Raw genomic sequence first — 24837 nt, 5'->3', positions numbered from 1 at the left:
TTCATACTTCAAAATTGTAGCTTTTACTTGGGGCATTTTTGCTTTTTGGCATTTAGCTGTATATTACCATGTGTGGCAGCAGGAATAAGCCAACAGTACTCACAAACATTCATTTCAAAAACACTATTGATTTGATCACCTTGCTAATTACTTAAAACAACGTAGGCCCTTATATATCAAGGAAGGGAAACTTGTAGCCCTCAAGTTGTTGTCAGATTCCATCTCCCATCATTCCTGAGCACTGGCCATGATGTGGCTAAAGAGCCACAGGTTCCACACCCCTGGACTCACCCCAAGCAAGAGTGCCTTCAGGCAATTCTCTGGGATAAAGCTAGTCTTCCCGTTTGGACTAAACTTTCAAGATACACATTCTTTTTTTGGTTAGGTATTCTGAAGTTGATGCACGCCCATTTTAGGTTCGTAGTCTGACTGTATCTTGGGTTCCCTAGAACAAAGCACTGAATAGGTGAGCCACTGAATTGCAGGTTGCAGCATCTACATAGGCCAGAGGTAGGGGACCTGTGGCCCTTCAGATATTGTTTGTCTACAACTCCCATTATCCCTGACCAAAGGCCATGCTGGCTGAGGATAGCAAAGGTAAAGGGGCCCCTGACCATTAGGTCCAGTCGTGGCCGACTCTGGGGTTGCGGCGCTCATCCCGCTTTATTGGCCGAGGGAGCCGGCGTACAGCTTCCGGGTCATGTGGCCAGCATGACTAAGCCGCTTCTGGCAAACCAGAGCAGCACATGGAAACACCGTTTACCTTCCCGCCGGAGTGGTACCTATTTATCTGCTTGCACTTTGACATGCTTTCGAACTGCTAGGTGGGCAGGAGCAATGGGAGCTCACCCCGTCGATAGTTTCAGAAGGGCCACAGGTCCCCTAGCCCCTGGCCTACACAGAGTCCAAGACCCCATTTGTCCAGGCTGATCACTGGACTCTCCTGGACAGGCAAGAGCACATGGGCTTCCTTTTTCAAGCTTACCCAAGCAATAAGACCTTCCCAAGCTGTATGTTATTCTGGTATCTTTTGGTTGTTCTTCAGTCCTGACCTTTGGCTTGGTCTGTGTCCTGGTTTGTCCTTTAGCCCTGACTTGCTCTCCTAACTTGGAGCTTTAACACACACACACACACACACACACACACACACACACACACACACCCTGATTCCGATCTCTTGGAACAACTCCTGTCTCTTGGTCATTTCAAACTGCTGACCATTGCTCAGCCCTGAAGAGACTTGAGTAGAGAATGGATGCAGCTGACTGAACTCCAATATACGAATGCAAGAGAGCAGCAAAACTCTCTTCTGAACAACCTACTGGGCTATTTAAAATAGAATTTCCCCTTATATCCTAGTAACCTAGTTATCCACAGGGAAGCTTTTCGCTGACATAAAGCCTTAACACAGGCAAAAGAAACAACCACCGCCATCACCTTTCACTGCTCTTCAAATTGTTCAAGTCAACACAGTTTTTGGTACCAATTATCCAGTCTCCCTAGACATTAAATGTCAGGATCTTGTAAAATAAAAATAAAATTGGCATCCTAGAGCTTCAAGGATTGTTCAAGCTGAAATCCTTTATGCACTTGTTTGAAAATAAGCAGTGTGGCCTACTTCTAGGTGAACAATTTATTTATTATTACATTTATACCCTAACATACACAGCACTGCATATGAATATAAACAAATTTAATTCAGATATTAGTGAGAGTTTAAAGGAAGTTCACTTCAAAGGAAATGTCTGCCTGCTTCACAACGTAAAAGCATGCACACAACCAATGTACGGATTAAAAAAACCACAAACTGGTCTAAATTTGACTCTTAGTATCCTCAATCCCGAATCTTGGTTTTTACAAAATCATGTGAACCAGGACAAGGGCATGACTAATATAACATCTGGTTTGTCCCTTAAATGCTATTTGGGATGCTGTTAGAATGAGGAAGCAACTGATGAGAATGAGATGCTGAAGTTAAGTGTGCATCTTTAGGTCACAAACAGCTTCGTAAGGAATGAAACAGGTTTTAATGTTAAAAAGTGCATAGAGTTTGTTAAAAAAAAGGTCATGACATCTAATTTTAATCAGCCTGTCGGTTTCCCTTGTTCCCTTTATGCTAGAAGTGACATGCAGAAGGAAATGCGGTTTTTCTTTTCTTATCATTTTCCAGGAAAAGACATTTGCCTGGAGCAGAAGCTTCTTATTTGGCCTGTATTTGGCCTAATGCATTAAAAAGCAGGCTTGATCACTGCTGTCAGAGTGTTCTACTTGCAAACAACCCATTCACATTGATCTCTCATCTGATGCTTCAGCACACTGGGATAGTTGTATCACTTGCATAAGAAGGCTGAACTCCTGCCTGTTTAACAGAGTTTGCACCCTGTACTTGGGTAATGAAATCGGTCCTCAGAACTCCATATTCCCCTTTCTTTCATATAGTAGCTGCCCAAGAAAACACTGCTTTCTTTCTATGTAAAAAGCAAAAAAGAAAGAATATATTTTGAGAAACTAGCTTTTCCAGATAATTTTTCAATAGGTGTGGGTTGAAATTTTATAGTGGACAAAGCTGTAAAATGGGTGCTTGCCAGTGCTGAAGAGTTTAACAAGCAGAGAAAGTTCTGCCCCACCTGAACCTGGCTTTGCATGAAAAGAAGAGTGACAAGAGAAAATTGCTGGGAATAGATCAGGCAACCTCATTTTTTTTGTGGAGAAGAATGCTAATGAGGCCTCAGCAGAGAGATGCTTTAGAGCCAGGAGCAGTGAAGAGGTTGCACTCTTCTCCTTGTTAGCCTTGGGGAACATGTTCTTGTTATGACAGATGGCTATTAGGCATGTGAAATGTAATAGCCTCTTATTCATTCCAGTGATGAGAAAGGGGATGGGCAGGGTATCATGTGAATGCTTTCAACTATATGCACTCTTTGATGCTTTCAGAAATGCTCCCTTTTACTGGTTGCAGCCTATCCTTTACACTGCATTGCTTCTACCATCTCCAATATGACCTTGGGGTTTAGGGTTTCCTGCAGCAACATTTCAATTATTTACCTGGCATGTAATAGAACTCTGCTATATTGGAAAATTATTCTCCTTCGACAAATGCAAAGCAGTGACCCTTCCTCCTTCCCAAGACTTTCCCCAATTAGAGAGAAATAAATGCCTGGGAGAGCTGTGGAAGCAATTAAATGGATCCATTTCCCATTCCCATACACCGATTTGCTAAAGGACTAAACCAATGCCGAATCTGAAGATATGGGGCATTCTTCAAGGGAAAAGGTTGATTATACAGTTATAAAAGAATCAGCATAGGCACTGCAATACTTCAGGTGATTTTTACACCTAGCCTTGAATTGCCTGATAGGCAGCCGCTCTCTCAGGTCTCAGGCAGAGGTCTTTGACATCACCAGATGTTAGATCCTTCTAACTGGAGTTGCCACGGATTGAACCTAAAGCCTTCTACCTCGACCCTCTCCTGTTCTATTTCCTACCAGAATTAAAAGTGCTGATACTGCCTTAGAACCTGATTACTTAAGAGACCACCTCCTTTCACATGAACCTGTCATATATTAACATATACCTCACAGGTTCTTCAACAGGTACACCTGCCATCAGAAGGGAGGTGAGTGGAAACAGGACCTTTTCTGAGGTGGTACCCTGGCTTTCAAACTCTCTCCGTAGAAAATGTAATACAGTGATACCTCGGGTTACATACGCTTCAGGTTACATACGCTTCAGGTTACAGACTCCGCTAACTCAGAAATAGTACCTTTGCTTCAGGATGAGAACAGAAATCGTGCTCCGGCGGTGCAGCAGCAGCAGGAGGCCCCATTAGCTAAAGTGGTGCTTCAGGTTAAGAACAGTTTCGGGTTAAGAATGGACCTCCGGAACGAATTAAGTTCTTATCCCAAGGTACCACTGTAGTTTTGTTTTTAACTCTTGTTGTCTCCATCTTTTTTATTCAAAGGTGGATTCCAGGGGCAGTAGGGGGGGACCCACCAGAACAAATTTTGGGGTGGTATAGGGGAAGGGGAAGAGGAAAACATTCAGCCACACAAACAGAAGTCCTTGCACTGATAGAACTTTCTCTCTAGAGCTACGTTGCGTACAACCTGATGTGATTAGTTCAACCATACATTCTTTGGCTAACTTACAATAAGCTTTGCACACTGTGGGGATGATCCAAATGTTTCCCAGAAAAACAGTAGATACCTCATATATCTTCCCACCTCACCCCACCCCATGCCAGTTTTCCTAAGGCAGGTTGCTTTCAAGCCATTAAAGGGGCTGGAGCCTCACATCCATTTAGCAGTAATGCTTCAGCTCCACAGAGGCTGAATCTCCCATGATGCCCTGATAAACACATGCATTAAAAAAGATGATGAATGGTGGAAGAGTGGGTAATTTGGCACTCTTGCCATAATGTGTCCCAGACTATTAATTTTTTGCGTTCTTACACATTCAAGTTCTGCGGTTACCCTTAATGGACATCCTGCGCTAAAAGGTTTCCATCAGCATGGAAAGAAAATTCTTAGAAACTCTGCCCATCTATTGATTGCCAAAAAACAAACAAACCAGGATCCAGTAGAGTTATGTTCCTGACATGGCTATTTATTCCTTTTCTGTTGCAAGCTTGACTGTGAAGAAAGAAGGAGAAAGGCATGCACAAATCACTACCCCATCAACTCTTCAAAAAAAGCACCCTCATTGTAGAGACAATTATAATGGATTTACCACAGTACCATATTTTTTCTCAATTTCCAACCCCCAAATACATCAATTATTCTGATAAATCTGTGTGAATTTTGAACCCAGGACTAGGTATTCATTACATTAGACTGGCTTGCATGCTGCTAGGCTTGGGTTCAAAAAATGCTGCACATCCATACAGCTCACTGGGTGACCCTACAACCAATCATGGGCGGGCCCTGAGGTGGTAATCTGAGGTGAGCAAGCAGCTGTGGGACCAGTCTGTTGTCAGGACCAAAGAGCAAGTCAGAACCCAGGAGGCAAGACCAAGCTGCAAGCCAGAAGTCAGTGTCAAAGACACAGGACTATGTCAGAGCTCAAGAAGACACTATGCCTACAGTGATTCTTAACTAGGACTGGAAGGCCTCAGACATTCCTTCTTGTTCAAGAGGATCCAATAGCCAACCAAGATATGTGGTCAGTCGAGGGCCAAAGTACAGAGGTTCCTCGGAAGATAATTCATTGTAGAAACCATTGCCTCATGGTAGGAATTTTGAGAAGAACTGGGTGGGTAAAAGAGGATCAATTCTAAGTGATCAATAGACTACAAAGCCACAGACAATAACATTAACATTAAACCCAGCTAACCTAAGGAAAGTTTGGTTTTCCACTCCTTGCATCTTAATTCCATTCTCTGCTATGTCCCCAATCATTTGAAGAGGACTTTTTAATAATCTCAAGACTATTCAGATGTTGCAACACTTCATCAAAAGTCAGATTCCCCTTCCCCGATCCCGTGTTTTATCTGTTTCACTATTAACAGGCACCAAATTGCTCCAAGTTGCCAGAGGAAAACAAATCCAATTTTTTAACTCAATGAATGGCACTGTCTGTGGTTATTTGCAGTAATACATAAGCATGCTTAATGAGAGTGAAGAGAGAAGAACATTCAATTTAAAATGTCAGTGCTATAACAAGAGAATAATTTCATTTATCAATCGAAGAATTTTCATGTTGGTTAAGGAAGATCCATGTAATTGTCACTTAGCTGGAAAAGCTACTACAAATTCATTGCACTTTAAAACATTTCAGTTTAGGTAAGTTATTAAAAAGTTGTCATATGAAAAGCAAGTATTTTGCAAGCTAATTATCATTGTTAGTAGCACTGAGAGCTATCATAGGCGAAGGTAACTACCCGCCCCCCCCACCCCCTTAAAATAAGAAATAAATGCTCTACATTTAAAAAAACAAAACAGGTGCACTGAATTGGGAGTCTGGTTCAGAAAAGTTTATGCCGTAATTAGGAATAGAAATATCTGTTAATTTCAGTTCCCTTGGCTCTCCACATTTTTGCAATTCACAATCAATTCCCTTAGAATTGAGCTGTCTGTACTGTTCAATTTATTTAAAAAGTGGGTGGGAAGAACAATAGGATACAGTGATTTTTGTGACTGCGATTGTACTGTATTTAGATAAAGTTATTATTTATACAGCACCCTCAGTGCACATGGCACATTAAAGAAACAAAAATGAAAAAACAGTCCCTGCCTCCAAAAATTCACAATCTAAACTTATGACAGGTGACGGTGGTTGTGGCAAGAACAACAACACTGTAAAACTGAGGGAAGATAACAGAATGGCAACAAGGGTATAACAAAAATGATATGATTTTCCTTGTGCACACATACATTTAATTATCAAAGGGTTGTATCCAATATTAGTCCTACTTAGAGTAGATTCATTAAAATTAATGGCTATGACTCATTCAATCAATTAATTAATTTCAATGGTTCTACTCTAAAAAGGACTTACAACCCAAATACTTAACTTTAGAAAATGTTTCCAGATCACAGCATTCTTTTGTCACTACAAATTTTATTGCAAGTTAAATTTCTGGCCATACATTCACAAAGACAACCTGATGCTGTCTGCATGGATGGTCACCTGAACATCTATCAATACACGGTTGAGCATTATAATGTACACTTAGACATAATTTTGAGACAATACTGATTCAATGGGTAGTTCAATTAAGCAGTCATTGTGATTGATTGCAACATTGCCCCAGAGCAGCCAAGTTCTTCCTTTTTGCCAAAGTCCTTTGAAAACTCATTCATAAAAAATACTGTATCTATCTATTCATCCAGTTCTGCACTATGCTTTTAAGTCATTCATAATTTACTTACAGGGCATAACATTGATTGGTCATTAATATTTAGCTGCACAAAGATCTGTCAGGTGAAGTTTTTATAACCCAAATAGTTCTGACATTAAATCACAGAGCTCTAAGTAGGCTCATAACATACAATCCCCCTTTAGCCATACCTTGTGATCCACCGTCCCTCATGTAACTCAGTAGGAATTTATTTAGCTCCTTGTAAATGGTATTTCTAATTAATGATGCACTTTCCCAAAAATTATTGGCTATTCATTACCACGGACCAACATTTAACATGCAAATGAAGTGACCAGATAGATACAACAGGCAACAATTTATGTGATCACATTATCCCAATATACGCTTCTTCCAGACACTACATTCCTAGATAGAGCTGGGAGCTGTTTGTGTGTTTGTGTATGTGTGAACTGGCCCCTAAGCAGGGCTCTGGTTTTTGTGGGCTCTCTGCACAGGATACCCATAGACCATCTGCAGGTCCCTTTCTCAATCCACCCTCCCAAATTGCTTGTCCTCCTACCAGCCAAACTGAGGCTCCAAAAGAGAGATTAGAGCATAAGTAAATTGTTCCTTCCATCTCACCCTCACCACGGGAGATTGGAACTTGCCAATAAAACCCAGAGGCAAGTTCCCATTTCCTACTGGGAAAGGTCCCTGAAAGGAGGAGAGGAGCAGGAAATCTCACTAGCTTCTTTCTCAAACTGGTAATTGGTGATCACCTCAGATATGTGTAATGTTGAGAGGAGTCTAACAGCGGTGGACTCAACTGTCCTGAAGTCCAAGAAAGGAAATTTTACCAGCATATGGGTCCACTGCTGGGTTGATAGTCTCCAATGGTTTTTAACCATGTCTTTTCTTGATACTGGTCCAACCACTAGGATATTTAGAGTTTCTCCTCTATATCCTGTACATTAAAAAAACACCCATGTTTCAGAATAGGTTACAAGCCGTTTGCCATATTTGGCAAAAGCTACAGCTTAGTGTTCAAATTTTCTACCTCAGAAAGAAACAGCATCCACAACAGCTGAAGAGAAAGTGGCCTGTATGCGTTTCTGAGGAAAGAGTTCAGAAAATGCAAAATTGCTCCACAGCTGAAGGTCAGCCTTAAAATATTGCCATCAGGGGCTTGTCATTACAAAATCAGGATTGAATTATACATTAAAATCCTCTCTCTTTTGGAAGGCATAAACAATACAGTGGGGGTGGAGGGAAAAATCCCACCCACCCACCCACCCACAGCAGGCGGTATGAATTTTACGTTCTTAGACTGAGGACTGTGGCAGGCTTTTATTTACTAGTATCCAATTTCTAATAAATAGAGCAAGTACTGTTTGTGGCTTTGACTCCTGGGAGACCCTTCACAGAATTTGCTCTGAGCATCACATCATTTCCTGGCAACCGAAAACCAAGAGGAAAGAGCGGCCTGCCTTTTTCTTTCTACCCACACAACTAGTTTTATGATTTCACAATAAGGCTTCGGTATTAGTAAAGACTGTGGAGCTTTCACTTCACAGATGGTTCAATTTATGGCTTTGTTCACCATGAGGACACAGCCTCAGCCGCCTGGCATACTGTGTGCTCCGATACACGTAAAAATGCAGCAGATTTCAACTTGCAGAGCGTGGGTAGGAAAAGTAAAGTTGAAGGAGAAGAGTTATTATTCGGCAGCAGAAATCCCCCCTTTTTAAAAAAAATACTTGGGAGTTATTCTGCAGCTAAGTTGGTTGTGTACTAACTAGACTACATTAAGAGAGTCTGGAAACGTTAAATCAATTCAACCGAACCAAGCCACACTACATTGGGGGGGAAAGTGCAGGCAAAATTTTGATGCTTTTAAAAAAGAAGCTTTTAAACTGCCCTGATGTTCTTTTCTAATCTGTTTGGCTTTCTCTTGCCATGGCCTGAAGCAACTGGTGTTTCGTGTGAATGTGCTGTAGATACAGACTGATTATGACAGATATTCCTAACCAAGGAGGTCTATGGAGAGAAGAGGTCTCAGTTGCAGTGTTTCACATCTGTAAAATGAATGTGTGGGGGTTTTTTTAAGAATGCTTTATAAAGGCTTAATTCTTTAATATACAGTCGTACCTTGGACCTCAAACGCCATGGCTCCTGAACAAATCGTCTCCAGGACGATCAAACCCCAGGAGTGAGTGTTCTGGTTTTTGAACGATTTTCAGAAGCTGAACATCCAGCGCAGCTTCCGATTGGCTGCAGGACGCTCCCGCAGCCAATTGGAAGCCGTGCCTTGGTTTTCGAATGGAGTCCCAGAACTCATTCTGTTAGACAACCAAGGTACGGCTGTATCCTGATCAAGAGAAGTAACAGTCCCACTCTATTCTGTCTTGGTCACCTGCAGTACTGTGTCCAGTTCTGTGCTCCACAGTTTAAGGAGGATACTAACAAGCTGGAATGTGTGCAGAGGCTGGTGACCAAGTTGTTTAGCCTTGTAAAGAGGAGATTGAGAGAAGATATGACAGCCATCTTCACATATCTAAAGGGCCATCAAATGGAGCAAGCTTGTTTTCTCCCACTCCGGAGGCTAGGACCCGAACCAATGGAAAGGAGATTCCAACTAAACATCAGGAAGAACTTTCTGACTGTAAGAGCTGTTCGACAGTAGAACAGACTTCTACAAGAGGTGGTAGACACTCCTTCTAAGCAGAGGTTGGATGGCCATCTGTCATGTATGATTTAGTTGGACTAGATGACCCCTTGATGTACCTTCCAACTCTACAATTCTATGATTCTATACTACATGTAGATGAATGCAAGTGGTTGCCCAAATCTGGCTTTGATCCGAACCCAGGAAGTTCAGAAGACCCAGATTCAAACTGGATGTGAACTTTCCGGTTTTCAAACTTCTTCTCTGAAGAACTCACAATTGCTCTAGAATAAGCTACCCCACCCAGAGACCTCCACACCCAAGTTATTGTAAGCAATCAGAGAGCGGAAGGGAAGGAGGGAATGCCCTGCTGCTGTTCTCATCGAATTGCTGAAAAAGGTAAGGGGGGAAGGAAGATAATTGAGTATTCTCAGCCCTGGGGGGTAGCAGAAACAGCTTTGGGGTTGGTGGAAGGGTGATGGAGCAAAACTTCTGAGAGACATACATTATGTTTTTTTCACAGGTCCAAAGGAGGTTTTCACCAAGAGCACAATGTGTACATAGATGCTACAGTTGTACTCTGGTAAAGCGAGTTTTAAAGAGTTTTTGTGCCATTTCAAAAGCCTTCAAATTTGACAGAGGTGACAGTGGGTCAACAGGAATGTCTGCATGCACCATGGGAAATGGCACCTCTCTCAAAATACTTTAAACTCTTTAAAAAACAACTGCCTGCCTTCAGCTTTAATTGGCCTCTCCATCTGTACCCACGGCCTCAAGGGCTAATCAACAGTGCCACACACAGGGTTCACAACATTTGAGCATGCTCAGTCGAGTCTGAAGCCAAGTGATGACATCACAGGGCTGGCAAATCCCTGTTTTTCAGAATGGTTCATGACTTACAATGCATTTTCTGCCTTAAGCCTCCCCTCCCCTCCCCACTGCCCTATAAATTCCCAGTGCTTGAAGTTTGTTTCAAGTCCTGATTCAACTGCCTTTATCCAGACAACAGACTTCAGTTACTGGCATTCGTTATGACATAGATGTCTGAAAGTAATCACGGTTTTCATGAATAATATCTTACGCTCAACGCTTTTAACCTTGTACACCATTGCTCAGAATGCAGGCAGCAAGGCGAAGGAATAATTAGGGCTTCCCCAGATTAATTCTGGAGGAAATAAATGCTTAGCAGTGCTTTCTCAGCCTGGGTCTGTCTGTCCGTCTTTCTCTCTCACACACACACAAACAATATTCTCCCCCTGCCCCCGCTCATTTGATTCAAACCAAGTATCCATTTCCCAGCACATAGACAGCTTTGGGGAAAGCTCCAATTACATATCACTGGGTCAAGTGCAATGCAATGCACTTACTACCAGAGTGCAAGCCGTCTAGTTTTTAACAAGAATATTGTTGTGACAGGGTTCTTCCCTCTACAGAGCCAATGCGTGATTGCTTCAAAGACAGGGTAAAAAGGCTGCAGCACTGAACAACTACATAACATTTTATTCCAGAGGTGCTTTAGCCATGGTATGGTGCAGTGGTGTAGCATGGGGAGGGTCACAGGGGCGGTTGCCCAGGGTGCAAAATTGTTACAGGCGCAAAATTTCAACACCCGGTGCTGCCTCAGTACAGCTGCGTGCTTCCATCGCTGGACTCCGTTGAAAACGGCTTCCTCATGTGAACCAGGAAGTGACCTCTCCAGATTCTTCTTATCTTTGCAGATGCGATTTTCTGGGTGATGCGGAATGTGCCATTGGGTAGTTGAATGTACATGCATACTCTGTCTGTTTCCCTCCTTCCCCCCACCCCCTCTGCGTAGCCCTGGACACTGGCAACCCATGCTACGTCACTAGTAGGGTGGTGTTCTCCTTATGTTTCTGACTACTAGTCTCAGTCCTAGTTTGTCTAGCTTGGCCATGAGTTGCCAAATGTGTAAGTGATTCTCTGCAGGAGCCCTTGGGGGAAACTCAGCAAACCTGATTCTTAAACCAGTAGTGTGCGCAATGACTAGGAAAAATAGCCGGCAGTCTCCAAACATGTGAAACAATAAGTTGACCCCAGCAAAACAGTACAAAAAGGGTGACCTCTGACCAACAGATTATTTGGCAAAGTTATTTTACTTCCAACTTAAAAGCTATGACTAAGCTGCTTAGTCATAAGCAACACACAGGCAAGTCTTGTGCTTTGAGCACTTTCCATTTCCCCATCTGTAAAATCAGTTCATCTCATTAAAGAATTACACATGAGCAAAAAGAAAGGAAAAGGCTTTGTCAAGCTAGGCAGTACAATAAGATTAACATGCTCTTGACCCATCTAAATAATGGGGAACACCCTCCAACAGCAGCTGTGAGAGGTTTGCTTTTAAATATTTCACGTGAAGATGGTTGTTAAGTCATTATTATTTAACACCTGAAGTCAGTGCAAGCCTAGCCTAAGCTACTTGCTTTGGCTGGAATTATACAATTGGGAAAGACTGTCTTTGGCTGTCCATTCAGCTCATCAAGCATGTAACAGAATTAACCACCATAAACCTTGGAATATTGAGGCCAGGTGAACTCAAAGGGAACACACCATGGAAACCTCTTAATATTTCTCCCTGTGTGGAGAAAACTGAAATCTACAAGCAGCAGAAACACCACGTAATAGCCTGCTTGTGCATATAAGGCCACAGTGTTTAAGGAAGTTGGATGGTCAGTCTTCAATTTTGGTGTTAAATAGTGATGCCAAAAAAACAAGCAGAAAGATTTAAAATATTTTAAAGCTAAACATGTTAAACCTAAAGTCCTCTTCTCTTTTGAGGCTGCACTTGCTTTCTCACCAGTGGTGGTTATGGCTGATAGAGACAAGAGAAAGGTCATTTTCCATAATGGCATCCAGGATGTGGAAGGATGGGAATGACCTCCCTGGGCCAGTGCCTCTGATCCCTTCATTGTTAGCTTTTAAGAGGGCATTAAAAGCTGTTTTGTTCCAGCAGACATTCTTTAGTTAAGGGGTGGGGGGCACTGTAGTGTTTAAAGTCCCTGGAACCTGCACTCGTCTCCTCTTTTTATTGTATTATGCTGGTACTGCTTTGGATTTTGAATAGTTCTGCCATTGTGTTGTAGAACCGTTGTGGTTTTTTTAGCAACTCAAACAAACCACATCCCAGTTAGAAACAGAAACAGTGAAGAAGAAAACAACAACCTGCACACCTAAGATATAAATGTGTATTTGCTTTCATGTGAATTCATTAGTGAGGAATGATATATTAAATTGTCAAATATAAATTGTCAAAAGTACTTCACCTTGAGCCTACTTTGCAGAGAAAGGTGGGGTATAACTTTATATTAATAACAAATAAATAAAAGCCACATAGGAGAGAGCCAAATAACTCCGTTATCTCTCATTTTGACTTCTGTGTTGTCACCACCAAGCCGGGAGAATATTGATTAAATTCCTGAGCCTTTGGGTCACCTTTTAAAAAGAACTACCATTGTAACTTGTCTGATTAACATAACTGTTATCTAGCGCAGCCCAGGAACATTCTCAAAATATTTGGTCAGAGCTAGCTCAGTTTCTAAAAACCAGTGAGATAACAAAAACTAAAAACCTGACAGAGTTTCCAAGCAGTTGTGCTGATCACTAAGAAGAAACACAGCAAAAGTAAGGCAGCTCCTTTAACTGGGCCAATGAATAATAAAAAATGCTGAAAGTGCGAACTTTGAAATTATATAAGGCTTCTCAATATATTATGTGTTGAATACTAACTACTTCTGAAATAATCACAGGATGTGAATATAGATGCAGTCCAGGGCAGATATTTGTTTTAGATACACAGTTAAGCATTCTTCAAACCAAAGGAATTAAACAGGTTTGAACAGAAAATACATTAATGATTACAAACCCAACAGCCCTTCACTAATTATTTTCTTTTCTTACTGTGCATGTCTTTGTGCAAACCAAAAACTATCAAGGGAAGGAGAAGAGAGATTTAAAGCTTAAAAGAAAAACAAAACTTGGAGCATAAAAATAAATAAATCACCAATTATCACCCAACAACAGACAATTATAAGGCTAAAAGCCTAAACTGCAATTTCTTGGAAGTTCCACTTAAATCAAATGTGCTCTCCAGGTAAAAGGGGCAAATATGTTTTATCTTCCAGTTTCTGAAGGTGGGCAATAAGAATCCAGTATAAATCACAACCAAAAAAATGAAAGGTTCCTAGAAATTGCCAAATGTCACCCCCTTCATACAGTAGATTTTGCTGCCCCTCTTTATTTACTCACATTGCTGCCCTTCCAGTTACATGCTCTTCAAAAACAAAACAGGTTCAAAAAGTTAATAATGGTTTAGAGACCATGCTACAAACCAGGAATTCCCTTCATTTTAATCTCTCCTGTGAGTTCTGTAGGTGTTACGTGCTCTTCAAAAACAAAACAGGTTCAAAGAGTTAATAATGGTTTAAAGACCAAGCTACAAACCAGGAATTCTCTTCATTTTAATCTCTCCTGTGAGTTCTGTAGGTGTTCCTAAAGCTAATTCTCGTCTCAGTCCTATCTGCATATGGGAATAATAAAACTGACCTACTGAGTCTGGGTGCTGAAATTTAAATTTCCCACAATGCTCCCTGGCATAGCTTAACCCCGCGAAATTTTGCAGGAAATTTAAAAAGGGGTCTGGTGTTGCTGGCAGAAGTGCTTTGAGGGGCTTGGTGCTGCTGTGTAAGTTTCCCACACAATGTGTCTGACATAGCATCTCTCTGTGGAATTGTGGGGAAATTAAGTAGCATCCCCCAGACACGCAGTGTTGATTTAAATCACTGCTTTTAACCACAGAATGTCCTGGAGAGACATTATACCGGGGGTGCGGCCAACGAGACCACAATCTGCTTAAACAGGAATGTGAGTTGGGGATTAAGAAATCCAGACAAAACACAAGAATAAATTAATAAGGTTTTGTCTTATGGGATGAAGACAACCAACAATGACTGCCATTTGCTTCACCACAATTCATGATACAATGTAAAGTGGGGGACACATGCCAATAGCTCCCCCCCCAAAAAAAAATTGAGGACAGCTTTGCAGGGCTGTTGCAAGAATTAGAGAGATAATGTATGTGAAACACTTGAAAGTGCGCAAGATGCATGAGGTAATTTCATTTGCAGGAGAAAACCCTCTTACTCAATTTTTATTGGACATTTGATATATCAGTATCATCTATACATACAGAATGGCTGTATCCATTTTTGAAAACTTACTAAGAATGTTACACATGGGTGGTTAAAAACTTCACCAGTTTGTTGTTGTTGTTTTTAGAAAGATTAACAGCTAAAAAAGCTTCCGTTTCCAATCCATCCTGCCAATTCAGCAAGCTTAAGAAAAAATTAAACAAGAGACTTTAAAAAATGGAGCCCTCAAGTGCCAGGATTTAAGCCTTCAGCATTCCCTAAAAGGCCAGTTACATAAATTGGAATCATAAATTGTTACTAGCAATCTCATTAATTATAATACAGCTACCTCATGTATTCTTCCAAGTAAATGAACCCAAACTACTGAATGTTGCCTGTCAACAAGGCTGCTTCCCCTGGAGTGCCAGATTATTTTGTTTTGATGCCATTTGTGCATTCAGTGCAATGGTAGCTCTTTTCATTTGCAATGTTGCCCTGCTATCATCTGCCTTCTTTAATTAAGGGGAGGGGGGACCACCAACACTACAGAGGGCAAATCGTCTATGCCCCAGATAATTTTCAACTGATAACTCCCCCTCCCCTCCAAAGAATATTGTGGTTCATTGGGTCGAATCGAGACCACGGATGCAATTCTGTAACCAGTTACCTGAGGTAAAGAATTGACCTGTGCTTCCATGCCCAGCTGTGAGTTCAAAATGACTCCCAGGCTGTGCACCTGGTTCTTCAGGGGCACAGGTACCCCATTCAGGACCTGGGAGTCTTCAACACCTGCCTGCCCCATATCCTCCAAAACAGTACTTCTGTCTTGTCAGGATTCAACCTCAATCTGCTAGCCGCCATCCATCCTCCAACCGCCTCCAGACACTCACACAGGACCTTCACTGCCTTCACTGGTTCTGATATGAAGGAGAGGTAGAGCTGGGTTTCATCCACATACTGGTGAACACCCAGCCCAAACTCTCTGATGATCTCTCCAAGTGGCTTCATATAGATGTTCTCACCCCACAAGTGAGAGCCCAAAGGTCTGAACACTCATCCCCCAACACCACTTTCTGGACAAGGTCCAGTAGAAAGGAGCAGAACCACTGCATAACAGTGCCCCCAGCTCCCAACTCCTCTAGACGGTCCAGAAGGATGTCATGGTCAATGGTGTCAAAGGCCGTTGAGAGCATTACACATGCGCAAGATAGACCCTTGGAACACTAGCAACCTAAATGGCCCACTCAGTAAACGTACCCACTACAATGCTGGTGTAACATGCCTTCGAGTTTCAGGTGCCAAGCTTTATATTAGCACACAAAGTCCAAGGATTACACCAGGGGTATAAATGATAATGGCACAGGTAGTATATTTGCCTATATGCCCCAAAGCATCCCATTTCTGAGAGCCTGAAATACAATGTAATCAAAAAATTATTCAGAACAGGAGAGACTCAAATCAGAAAGAGTATTTTCTTGGCAGAAAACTTAGCATACTCTTCCATGAGATATGAACAATATGCACATTCCTCAGAGGACAATATGCAATATTGATTGACCAAATGAGTTTAGCATAACCCAGTTGTTGCCCCTTGCATTCAGGAAAAAAACATGATTTCTTATCTACTCTTCTTTACTGTACCATGGAAAGGAATGCACCTGGGAAGACTGCAGGTAGGACTTATGAGGCAGCTCTGGAAGAACTGAGGCATTGTCCTCATCTAACCACACACAGTTGTGTTCCTTACGTGGGGAGCAAAGACAGACCCGGTGCGTATTTGCTCAGTTCTAGCCAGTGACTGTCATAGAGAGCATGACCTAAATACCCTTAAAATTGCGGTCATGACTCTCTGGGGAGTCTCCTAATGAGGGAACAGCAGACAGGAGGGAGGGCTGCACAGAAGGCTCACTCAATGAGCAGAAGTTACTGGTGAGCTACTATGTTTTCTTCTTTGCAGATTCTGTGCGGTCCTCCACATGGGAGCCGAGTGAGCTCAGTTACCCAAATGAGGAAACAGAGGACTATCAAATGAAGAGATCGTGCAAGATAGCTCTTCCAAAGCTCATTTCACATCAGATCTTGGAAGCCACAGGCCATGTGGCAGATGCCGGTAACAGGAACATCTCTGGCAAAGGCAGCTGATGTAACCACAGACCTAGTGCAGTGCTTAGAGATAAGAGCATCGGTTTTAGGGCCACCACAAGAATGAAAAGCAAAGCCCTTGGAGGTTTTCAGTGAAATCTACCTGTGTCCGTCCACCAGTAGGCACCATCGGCAGAAGAATGAATTTTCTGTCTGCAGCCCCCACATACTCTCCAAACCTGCTCCGGAGGGCCGGGAGACCCTCTGGAGCAAATTAGAAGCACCTAACAAGGCTACGGGACGCGGGTGGCACTGTGGGTTAAACCACAGAGCCTAGGACTTGCCGATCAGAAGGTCGGCGGTTCGAATCCCTGCGACGGGGTGAGCTCCCGTTGCTCAGTCCCTGCTCCTGCCAACATAGCAGTTTGAAAGCATATCAAAGTGCAAGTAAAAAAATAGGTACTGCTCCGGCGGGAAGGTAAACGGCGTTTCCATGTGCTGCTCTGGTTCGCCAGAAGCAGCTTAGTCATGCTGGCCACATGACCCGGAAGCTGTACGCCGGCTCCCTCAGCCAATAAAGCGAGATGAGCGCCACAACCCCAGAGTCGGTCACAACTGGACCTAATGGTCAGGGGTTCCTTTACCTTTACCTTTTAACAAGGCTAAATAAAGCTAGGTGGAAAAGAAGTGGATGTACACTCACACAACACTGGATGTTGCCCATGCTCCAGCCTATCCACATCAGTGACTAGAGAACAAGTAAAGTTCATTCCCTTATGCAAGAGGTTACTGAACCCGTAAAGAAAATTACCATCCAGGAAATTAACTCTGCCTCTTACACATAGGGGAAATCCACCGATCAGAATTACTCATGGAAATGAACACACAGTATGATGTAATTCACAGAAAAGAATGCACCATACTATCAACACAGTATCCCTTAAAATGGACTTGAGATGATGGTAATAAGTGAAAAGACTAGAATATCAAATGAAAAATGCCACTAAATGGTCTATATTATATGCAACCAAAATTGCTTCATTTTGTATCCCAAGCCACCAAGGCTGTCACCAACAGAGAAATGCCTTGGAAGACTTCAGAGAAGAATCTTGTTTTAAATTTGCAATCTCCAACTGCAGAAATGATAATTTCAATGAACCCTAAATTATGCCTCAAACTGCTATTTTCTCACAAAAATAATGTCCTCTTTTTTTTTTTTTTTTTTTTGAAAGGCCTAAAACATAAAACCACCCCGTAATAAAATCAATGACATTTTTGGAATGGACACTCAGCCAAGCTACCAAATTCTTACAATTAAGAACAAAATGCTAGAATGGACTGTGCTTATTGGCAGCCAAAGTGGCCTACGGGAAAACAAAAAGCCTCCCACCCCTTATTTAATATCTTTTGCCAAGCAATACTTACTAGGAGACTGCAAAAAGGCAAATCTAGGTGTAAAAAATATCAGGTCTTATACTGTTTTGCACGTGTGCCATTTTTGAATGGGAGGAAAGGACACAGATAGTGTATGCCTGGTGACCTGGGAGTAGTGGGGTTCTTGGCTTGTTGCTTAAGGCTTTCCGCCACCTCGGGTGCTGGCCATGGGCTTGGTCTCCTACCTCCCACTTGTCTCTACAATAGCAGTAGCTCTTAGTGTTTGCTGAGCCACTGCTATGAGGGCCACACTGATTGCTAGGATCATGGGTTACTGCCACTACAAATTCTGTTAGCTTGAGTTAAGGAGTAACACATAACAAATGTGTAAGGCCATATGGAAGCAAAGAATAGGCATGCACATACACACAATACAGTTTCTATTGCCTCTTCCCAATCCAGCACACACACACACACACACACACACACACACACCGTTCATTTAGATTATGTGTCTCACGTATAGCAGAAACATGATTGGTTGGGAGAGAGGAATCTTTTCCATAACTGCACCAGTGCTATGGAACACCTTGCCTCATGCAGTTTAGATCGCTCCATCTTTAACTGCTAGTCACCAGTTTGTGTAGACTGTTTTTTTTTAAAAGTGCTACTAGTTTTTTTAAAAAAAATTGTCAGGCTATATTTAATTTATTTTTATTTAGAATATTGATTCCCCCTTCCTCAAAAAGAGCTCAGGGCAATAAACATCAAAACAAATAAGCAAAGCAGAACAAACGTAACTAAAAATATGTGCCAACTTTTTTTTCATAAAAAGTCATGAACACACCAGTAGGAAGTGGTTTATAACACTTTTAACCAGCCAGCTGTTAAAATATCTTTTAAAAGCCAAGGAAGTGGGGGCTTGACTTTCTTTATATCGCTTGATTGTGCAGGGGAAGCTTGGATAGCAGATTTTGGAATTCAAAATAATTCTATTTTGCTGGTACAAATCAAAACTGAATTAGGAACCTTTTCTGTATAAACCCTCCGCCTACTGATAGTCATTTTTAGACAAATAAATGAAATAACTATTTATGACCACTTTTAGATTCTTAGAGGACAACGGAATAAAAATACGAAAGATGAAATATTTTCTTTTTCCGCTGCCCCTGAGATCTGTTCTCCTTACCCAAATTGCCCAAAAGGTTGAAGAAACAGATATACACAATTACTTCGCTTCTTTAATTTCCAGGAGACAGTAGCTTGGACAGACACACCGAATGCGTAGCAATGGGCTCAAGGATAAGCACAGGAAATACATGTATACAGTAGCTCACATGTGGTGGCAGGGAACTCATGTGAGCAAAAATGTGCCGCAGTATGAGCAGACACACCTGGCAAAGGTCAAAGGTCTGTCTATAGTATCTCTCAAAAACTCCTTCTTGGTGCTCAGAGCTGGATTAATTCTAGATGTGTGGGTGGGTGTTTTCCAAGCTAGGGAATGGGCTGGTACCCACCTCTATACAGTGGTGCCCCGCAAGACGAACGCCTCGCAAGACGAAAAACCCGCTAGACGAAAGGGTTTTCCGTTTTGGAGGCGCTTCGTAAAACGAATTCCCCTATGGGGTTGCTTCGCAAGACGAAAAAAATCTTGCATCCCCCCGCGGGTTTTTTTCGCTTTTTTCTTCCTTTTTTAAGCCGCTAAGCCGCTTATCAGCTGTTCCGCTGATAAGCCGCTTAACAGCTGATCGCTGGAAGCCGCTTGACAGCTGTAGCGCTAATCCGCTAAGCTGTCAATGGGCTTGCTTCGCAAGACGAAAAAACCGCTATACGAAGAGCCTCACGGAACGGATTAATTTCGTCTTGCGAGGCACCACTGTAGCATCTTAAAGTGACTACAACTGGGCTGGAGACTGTTACATATATATCCTACTTTACCCCTAAGGCAGCCTACATGGCTCTCCGCCCTGCCCCCTTTGATCCCACAAGCCTCTTTCCCCATTTTATCCTCACCACAAACTCTGTGAAGTAGTTTTAATGCTTTATGCATGCAGATAATGGCACTCTTTGAAGAAATTTAAATACTAGTTCCTAAGAATTCAATCTTCATGCCAAATTCTGGACAATCGAGAGGATGCAACCCTAAGAAACAGAAGCATTTTTGAAGTGCAAAGTAACAGAAGCTCCAGAGGATGCAACCCTAAGAAACAGAAGCATTTTTGAAGTGCAAAGTAAAAGAGGGTTACTCTTAAGAATGTTAAGAGCAGTCCTGCTGGATCAGAACAAAGGCCCATCTAGTCTTGTTCCCAGAGTAGCCAACTAGATTGCAAGCCTACAGGCAGGACGTGAGTGCAGAAACACACTCCACTCTCATCTCCCCCAGAAACTGGTACCGTCCATCAGCCTTAGACCCCTTACAAGCAATAAGCCCCTTTGAATACAGTGGGATTTGTTGCCAAGCACACACGACCTACGATTACAACAGGGAGAGCCAATGTTGTACCTTCAGACATTGTGGGCTACAGCTTCCATTATCCCCAGCCAGCATCACTAACTGTAGGAGTTCTAATCCAGAACGTCTAGAGAGCACCATACTGACTATCCCTGAATTAGGATTTCAGGGTTGTCAACAGATGTAACGCAGGAGATCTGTGAATGGCTCCCCCCAATGTTTTTTAGGGGTGTTTTAAAGCTTGAAGGAATGTGGGTGGCGCTGTGGGTTAAACCACAGAGCCTAGGACTTGCCGATCAGAAGGTTGGCGGTTTGAATCCCCGCGACGGGGTGAGCTCCCGTTGCTTGGACCTTGCTCCTGCCAACCTAGCAGTTCGAAAGCACGTCAAAGTGCAAGTAGATAAATAGGTACCGCTCCGGTGGGAAGGTAAACGGCGTTTCCGTGCGCTGCTCTGGTTCGCCAGAAGTGGCTTAGTCATGCTGGCCACATGACCCGGAAGCTGTACACCAGCTCCCTCGGCCAATAAAGCGAGATGAGCGCCGCAACCCCAGAGTCGGTCACGACTGGACCTAATGGTCAGGGGTCCCTTTACCTTTTTAAAGCTTGAAAGCAGCCACTAAGTCAGGGGGATGTGCTTTTGATTGAAGTAGGGAGGATTATTTAATTTCCTCCCACAACTATTAATGCCTTCTCAAAACTGCTACTGGCCAGCAATTAAGAGCGGGTTGCAGGGGTTAGATATGCAGACATATTATAGATGCCTCTGTATTTACCCAGGTAGGAGTCAAGAGCAGGTTCCCAACAGAGATTTTTACAATGGGGGAACAATGATGGGCGGGGGAAGGATGAACAACCCCTTTCCCCGGCACCACTGCTCTGTTCAAGTAAATCTTTATTACAGTCAATCAGCTATTAAAGAAGTACAAAAAGTGAAATCACAGCCTTGGAAGATCAAAGCTTAGGAACTAAGCATTGTAGCAGGTCTAAGACATATTACAACATTCCAGTATTTTGCCTCTGATTAAATCACACACACACAACCCATACCAACACCATTGCTCTTTTAAAGGGGTTTGGGGGGGGGCGTCTTTTAAAGGGTAGGAAGAGGCAGTCCCAGATCTTCCATGTCACTGTTGTTTCGAATCTTCAATAGCTTTTATATTGCAGCCAGAGAAGGAGCAGCTTCAGGGAACTTGCTTCTCCTACACTGCCAGAAATTCACACACCCCAAGCTATTCTTGGTCCTTTGGCTTACAGGTGGAGTCAGAACACCTTTTGTGGCAGACTGTTATTTCTGGCGTGGAGGTGGGAGCACAGAATCAAGCTTCTTCTCTGGATAGCGGATGGAGCCAGGCTGGTTTTCTCTTGCCATGAGGTTCTTCCTGGGAGGAAGAGGGTTCAGCTTCCCAGTGATCCTTAGTCTTTTGGCCAATAGATGAAGCCAGAGTGAGCTTCTCTTCTGAAGACGAAAACCATGGATCACAGTCCAAGTTTGAGAGAGGCAAATGTTAGTTTTGTGGTGTAGATGTTTGATGTCGTCTGCCAGGAAAGTTGCTAAAGTTATCAAAGTCACATAACTGAGAGGAATACAGTGTCTGGGAGTGAGAGTAGCTCAGTACAGCATGAGACACTTAATCTCAGGGATGTGGGTTCAAGCCCACACAGGGCAAAATATTCCTGCATTTGCAGGGAGTTGGACTAGATGACGCCCGTGGTTCCTTCCAACTCTACAATTCTATGATTCTATGTCTAAAGGCACTGGAATATCTTTTTTTTAAAAAAAAAAAAAAACACCCCAATAATAAACAATAGAAAGTAACTTAAGCAAATTTGTAACATCATTTTTTTTATTTTTTCCCTTTAGAACTACAAAGGAAGCTAATTTATACAACACTAATTCAAACCATATTATCATCTTAGCAAAGATTATGCAATCTTTTGTGGGCTTTACAAGCCAAACTGCAGCATCTTAAGTAGCATATAAACCTCACTGATTCAAAAATAGTTTTAAATAACTGGAAATAAAAGCAAACAGCTAGGTTAAAATCGCACTAAATGCAAAGGCTTTGAAAGAAAATGTGATGTATCACCTAAGGTTAAACTTTTAAAATCTAAAGAGTGTGTTATAAAATAATCAGATAACAGTTTTCTGTAGTTACAACTTTTTATTTTATTTTAATGCAACTTGTGTGTTGATGGAATTTCTGGCAGGTTGAACCAAAAATAAACTAGAATGACCACAAAAATGCAAAGTGAAGTCATGGAATGATTTTACTGGTTATCCATGAGGCCAATAAAAATCTTCCCTTTTCAGTATTAAAGTGTCGCTAGCAACATGCGAGCAAGCAGTATTATGGTTCAGTTTTAAATTTTTAGCTTGCACTTCAGGTCACAAAGCAATTTGTAGGGCTGTTATGTATTACAAGAATAAGCAGACACATGACCCTTCACAATGACCTGGACCTTTCTGAACTAACAAAGCGCTTTCCAGCTGAACCACTAGGTAAAAAAAGTCTTCACGCTTATAGTGGAGAGGATGTCAAAACGTCTCAACATGGAACCAAAGCTTGCGCTACAGGACAGCAACCAAATTTACAACAAGGAAACTGTTGTTAAATGAAAAAGCATCCCTTTTTAAAAAAAGAAAAGAAAAGAAATTATGGGTACTGCATCGTACATGTTCAGAGACTTCTTGGGGGGGGGGAACCCACTTACAAACAGTGTAATGCTTTGAGAGCTCAAAACCAAAGTGTTGATAATTTATCAGTTCAGGAAGGGCCATAAGCTCAGTGGCAGAGCAGCTGCTTTGCCATGTAAATGGACCCAAATTTAATTCCCAGTGGCACCAATCAGAAACCTGTTGCTGGGGGGGGGTTCTACTTGAGATCCTGGAGAACTGGGGCCTGTCAAGTGGTTGTGAGGAACCTCAGGCCCATCCTCTCTAACCACCCCCTCAGTACTCTTCCTAGGCCACGCCCCTCTCCATAGGCCACGCCCCTCATTGAACCTGCTCTGTTTCCTCCTGGGCTCTTTCGCTCGACTGGGGAGGTGCACTTGAAGCAGCAACGATAATACCTGTTGCTTGCCTTCATAGACAGGACAGGTGAACCTCTAGCTTCTTCATGGCTGGAATGTAGCCTACTGTACAAAGGGAGGTGTTGCATCTTGCTCCGCCCACTTTTGCCTCAGGCCTCAACCACCTCTGGCAGGTGACCCCGGAAGGTGCCTTACAGGGAAGTGCAGCTCTCAGGGCAAAAAAGGTTCATTGCCCCTTGAAGCACACAATACTAAGCAACATTAATTTGTGGTCTGGATCTATATAAGGGGGCTTCCTCTGGTTTCACCCACCACAAGCCCAATTGCCTAACATTTTACAGCCATTAGCAGTGTTTCGTTTCTGGGGGGGGGGATGCATACCCCTAAACATTTTGTGAATCTAAGTTTGGCCTCATTGAGGGGCAGTATTTCAATAGGAATACTGTTTTTGTTTTTTTTAGGAAAGTGTGTTTTTTAGAAACAAGTCACTGGCCATTAATACACATCATATGTGACCACAACAGAACAGCATGAAGTGTTCGTTTCTGTCAAAACTACAGTAAGCTAGGTGTTGGGGGAAAGAATATTACTCTTCCCCAACCCAGTGCGCTCCAGAAACTTGGGACTTCAGCTCCTATCAACCCCATGCTGGCTGGCGATGATATAAACCAGAGCTTTCCAAACTGTGTGCTGCTACACGTTGGTGTTGGCTACAGCATGTAGGTGTGCCGTGCAAATGCTCCCCGCACAGCTCCTGGGGCTGGAAAGGGGTTAGTTCAACCTCTGGTTTGCTAGTAAAAGCAGGTTGGGAAAGTCTAAAGTAAATGGTAGCCAAAGTTACATATTTCTGAATCCCACAGGTTTCAAAGTTAGAGGCTTCAGCACAGAGTTTTAACACTTTTTAAATTAATGGGGCTTAAAAAACCTGCTTGATCATGGTTAAATCGTGCTGCGGTTCTGATTTGCTTCTTTTAAATAAAATAATAATAATTCCAAGCCCCAAGACAAGAAACGCAATATGGTTAAGACAGCCTTGGAAAAACAATGAGCATATTACTGAACTGACAGATATACTTAACAGGTAAAGCAAGGTGGCAAAGCCCTCTGCAACAAAAGACTTGGATAAAGTTCCCCAAACATGTAATAGTCTTTTTATTTTCATTTTTTGGTCAGACACAGTTGTGCCAAGTGTTTCCCAACAGGGTCAACACAGAATCTCTCCAATGGAAATGAGGCAGGCATCATGAATATTCCAGATGGCACAAATGAGCAACGCAAGAGTTT

General features: G+C 42.4%; 1 protein-coding gene across 5 annotated transcripts in view; it reads right to left on the bottom strand.

The window, feature by feature from the left end:
- Positions 1–24837, bottom strand: part of KIAA1549 — a 104213-nt gene that overhangs the window by 51635 nt on the left and 27741 nt on the right. The gene's annotated exons all lie outside the window — the stretch shown is intronic.

Source organism: Podarcis melisellensis (assembly GCF_964234715.1).
Source record: "Podarcis melisellensis genome assembly, chromosome: 10".
Classification (NCBI taxonomy): Eukaryota; Metazoa; Chordata; class Lepidosauria; order Squamata; family Lacertidae; genus Podarcis; species Podarcis melisellensis.
This window is presented reverse-complemented; position numbering and strand designations above follow the sequence as displayed.